Source organism: Arachis ipaensis, chromosome B10 (genome assembly GCF_000816755.2).
Source record: "Arachis ipaensis cultivar K30076 chromosome B10, Araip1.1, whole genome shotgun sequence".
Classification (NCBI taxonomy): domain Eukaryota; kingdom Viridiplantae; phylum Streptophyta; class Magnoliopsida; order Fabales; family Fabaceae; genus Arachis; species Arachis ipaensis.
The window spans coordinates 28,171,694-28,176,675 of NC_029794.2; the positions used below are offsets into that span (position 1 = coordinate 28,171,694).

Consider the following 4,982-nt stretch of genomic DNA (forward strand, 5'->3'; position numbering starts at 1 on the left):
TAATTAGCTCAATAATAATTTATATATATATAATAATATTATATGTTGTAATGTGTATATATATACAAAGATAGAAAGAAGTATTAAAAATAAAGAGAGAGAGAATCGCATTTGTTTATTGTTACAATCTCAATATAATAAAGATGATTAATATTGCTATTAATATTATATGTAAAGAGTAATAGAAAATAGAATTTAAAATACTTATAAAATAAAAGAAGAGAAAGAACTGTAGTAGTAATATAAAGAGAAGAGTATTTGATTGTAACATAAAGAGAGTATTTGATTTTATTATTATTGTGTATATTCTCTTGCCTCAGATCATGCTTTTATAGGCAAAGAGAAGTTTACTTTTCAAACTACATTTATTTCTTTCATCCTAAGAACTTGTTCTCTTTAACGTAGAAAATGGGTTGCCCATTAAATGGACATCCATTCTTATCCTTTCCTAGTCACAACAGAATTAAGGGTTTTTTTGTTTTTTAACCAATAGAAATACTAATCTCAGTTCTCATTTTGGTTTCACATGTAGTATTTATTAATATTTGATCAGAATTTCATAAATATGATCTAATCCACAAGCCTATAGAATTGGATCCTATTCAATCTAAAAAAGAAATTGGATCAGATATATGATGTTTAGAGAAGTATTTGCGTATTCAATCCGCAATCTGCATATGCAATTAAATAATGAAAAATTATAAATAAATAAAAATATAAGTTGTTATTTTATGTTTGGTTGTACACTGGTGTAATTTTATTATGTTAATAGTGTTTAAGTGTTTTTTTATTTGGTTTAGTTTTCAATTTTTGTTGCATTCTTTGAATGTTGGTATATTAAAATAAATTTGTATTATTACTTGTTTGTCGTTGTTGGAATGTTAGATAATTAGATTTGTTGTTTTAATTCTATTATTATTCATTATATGTTTAGTTATTTTATTTTCTATTATTTAAAACATATTGTTTAATAATATTCTGGAAGTAAACAAATATAAAAAGAGTGAAAAAAAAAGAAATATTGACTTTATTTAAAAAGAAAAGTTAAAAATTATATATATATTTTTTGTTTTCGTGGTCTAGTAATATCTGATCCCATTTAATCTGTAAAATGGGATTTGAGCCAAAAAATGCAAATATCTAATTCGATGTTTTGAGTGCAAATCAAATTGAGATTTTGTTGTTGATATCTAATTCAATTTACATGTCATAAAACTCACTGGTTTTTTGTTTTAATTTTTTAACCAAAAATATTATCTCAAAGTATAAAAAGTTTCTCTCCGTCCACACTTTTCAATCTCTGGTGATCTCTCTTCAAAGGAATTTTGTGTTAGTTCCATATCTTATAACTTTGATAATTAATAAAAATAAATATAATTTATAAATATCATTAATTCATTTGAAAATTTCTTCGTGAAAAGTGAATTGGGTGAAGAGTAGTAAAGATAGCAACTAAATAATTTAGGAATGTGCATTACATGTGATACGCTTTATTTTTAATATTTTTTTCTGTTGTAAAAAAAAATTCATTAAAAAATACTAGAAAAAAAATTAAATAGGTCCCTAACATTTTACTCCGTGGATATTTTTGTTACTGATCATTGAAAAATACTTTTAAGTCCTTGACGTTCTTAAAAATTGGGCGGATTAGTCCCTCCGTCCAAATGTCTCCGTCAGACTCAACAGAAAAGTCTGACGTAGCTTCCGTTCTGCTTACCTGGCATTACAGCTGTCCACGTGGCACGTTAGTGAAATGAAACTTTTGAAAAATGGACAAAGAAGTCCCTGTCTCTCAATGCGACGTCGTTTACCCCACCACCACCTACCAAAGCCACACTTTCTTCATTCCCTCTCCCAAAAACTCATTACACATCAAGTTCATCATGTTCTTCGACTTCAAGAAGGTTCAGAGTCAGGGCCTACAACAACACCAACAAGTTTGGAAATTTCCTCAACTTGAAGCCTGCCCATCAACCTGAACCCTTGGATTTTGATCTCCCATGGTGCCATCCTTCTGATCGATCTTGTTTCGACGTGATCATCATTGGATCTGGCCCTACAGGCACTCGCCTAGTAGAGCAAGTTTCCCGCTATGGAATTAAGGTTTGTTGTGTTGATCCTGACCCTCTCTCCATGTGGCCTAACAACTACGGTGTGTCGGTGGATGAGTTTGAAAGTATTGATCTTGAGAATTGCTTGGAGGGTGTGTCTCCAATGGGGTTAAATTTCACAAGGAAAAGGTATGGGGAATGAGCCTTACTTGAGAGCTAATAATTCCAAATTTTCTACTTTTTTGTATGCAATGCCTTTCAGTTCCAATATGATATTTCTTGAGGAAACTTCCCTTGTTTGCTGTCCGATTTTGTCTTACATGGAGGTGAAGAAAAGGATGGTTGCAAGGCTAAGGCACTTAGGAATCAGAGTGAAAAAGATATTGGAGGATTATAAGTGTTTGATTCCAATGGGGGACTTCTTCCTAGGATCCCTCAAAATGTAATGGCCATTGGCGGCACTTCTGGGATAGTACACCCTTCGCCAGGGTACATGGTGGCTCGAACAATAGCCGTTGCACCATGTGTAGCCATAACCATAGCAGAGTGCCTTGGCTCAACCAGAATGATCAGGGGGAAACAGCTCTATGCTAAGATTTGGAATAGCATGTGGCCAATTGAGAGTGAGCTCAACAGGCAATTCTACTCGTTTGGATGGAGACTTAGTTGAAGCTTGACTTGAATGGATCCAGGCGTTTCTTTGATGCATTTTTTGACTTGAAACCTTACTATTGGCAAGGGTTCTTCTCTTCAAGATTGAATCTAAAGGAACTCGCTTGGTTAAGCATTTCACTCTTTGGACATGCTTAAAACCCTTCCAGGTTTGACATTGTAACAAAGTGCCCAGCACCATTGGCTAAAATGATAGGCAATATTGCCTTGGAATACATTGGATGATGCAAGGTTGTGAAACATGTACCATAGTCAATGTATTTTCATGCTTCGGTGAAATATGAGGTATTGTTGAAGGGGCCTTAAGCTCTGGTGGATTCTGCTGAGTGATTCTCTGAGTTGGTGCTGGTGCATGCGCCTCTCTTCCAAGCTTTGTCGTCGGGAAAGGTATTGAGAGCAAGAGTTGGTGGAGTTGGGAGGGAGGAGGCAGTGGTGGCGGATATGCTCTTAGGAGAGACAGGGACTTTTTTGTCCATTTTTCAAAAGCTCCATTCCACTAATGTGCCGCGTGGGCAGCTGTAATGGCAGGTAAGCAGAACGGGAGTCACGTTAGACTTTTTCGTTGGGTCTGACGGAGGCATTTGGAGGGAGGGACTGATCTGTCCAACTTTTAAGGATGTCAGGGATTTAAAAGTATTTTTCAATGGTCAGGGACGAAAATTTTTGTAGGATAAAAGGTTAGGAACCTATTTGTCCTTTTCTCAAAATACTATTCACCGTAGCATTACTCATATAAAACCTATACATTTAGTACGAAAACACCTCAAAAAGTAATTGAGTTACCGATCTATCTTAGAAGCTACAAAGAATTAGTTCTTACTAACAAAAACAAAAAAATAATTGATATAGTGTCTAAAAGTCTTTGTCTAACTTATTAAAGAAGATTAAAAATTAATATTTAAATTTAAAAGTATAAAAATAAATAATTATTGAATATTCAAATTTTATCATAAAAAATAAGTTAGATAAAAATTAAACATTAATATAAATTATAGGCAACATAGAATTCACTAAACAAAAAATTATCCTTTTAAGATTTTAGAAAATCATTCAAAATAATAAATACCTTTTGACCTCAAAATATGAGGGTGTTGAACATGACAAACTGATTATAAAAAAAAAGAAAAAGTTTTTCTCACTTTATTACAATAAGTATCAATAGTTTTTTATTTATGCTACAAAGCATCATACCATGTGTTCTTGCAAGGATACTCTTTCCGAGCTATACGTCGGCTACTTGTTGATCCTGGTATGCTTGGTAGCTTGAGCCGGATCGGGAATATCCTCGTGAACTCGGACTCGAGCGTGGTACCTGCAAAAAAGACTCCGACGCCCAAGTTAGTAAAGGAATAATTTAAATGAAAAGCGTGTGTACAAGTGCGGATGTTGCTCCGAAGTATGGTGTTGTGAGATGAGTTATTGTGTGTTTTATCATTAACACCGTGCTCGTTTTATAGCTTAGTGTGGGGTAGAACAGTTTGCTTCGTCCGAGATTCTGGTGACTGTTTTCATTCCGAGATTGTGGGGAGTGTTCTGTTGAGATAGAGCCGTTATGCCGAGGTATGACTCGGTTTTATCCGAGATCTCAGGGGTACAGTACACAGCCCCCAAACTTGACTTGATGTAATTTCAGCAAGTTGAGTTTTTTCTTAGAGTTATTCCTCGGCATTTTGAGGTAGAATACTAAAGCCCCCAAGCTCAACGCGCATTTTAAGCTTGGGCTCAAAAGTAAATGGATTTCAGAAAATATAAAAATAAAAGTAAAAATTCTTTTTGAAAAAAATTTTTGCTTTGTAAATTGGGCTGCAATAAATTTGCGCTTTAGGTGTGATGGAGCCGGACCGTTTTGCATTGGGCGGGTAATTGTTGTTGTTTCAACTTCCCACTAAAATAGTGGGTTGTAATTAAACTTGTGCCGTTTTGGAAAACACGAGATACGACTTCAGTTTACAAAAATTTGATAAGTGTGAGAAGACATGTCTTCCAGAGGTTAGTCTTCTCCTCTTCTAACTGTCTTGTCGTCTTCTCAGTGTTCCTTTCATTTCTTCCCTTTTGTTTATTATTTGAAAAAATGGCTAAAGAAAAAGAGAAAGAAAAGGTGAAAGTTGTCGAAGTAAATAAAGAAAACCCTTATCATTGGGTTCATGTTGATGTGAAGACTCGTGCGTCGTCATATTGTGATCATGAGTCGCTTCGTGTTTTAGAAGCCCCAAAGTTTGTTAAGGGGGGTTCTGGCATTCGTATTGAGTTTCTTCCCTG

The 4,982-nt window shown here is 34.4% G+C and overlaps 1 pseudogene; it reads left to right on the forward strand.

Moving 5' to 3' along the window:
* On the forward strand, nucleotides 1,694–2,988 carry LOC107620454 (annotated as a pseudogene).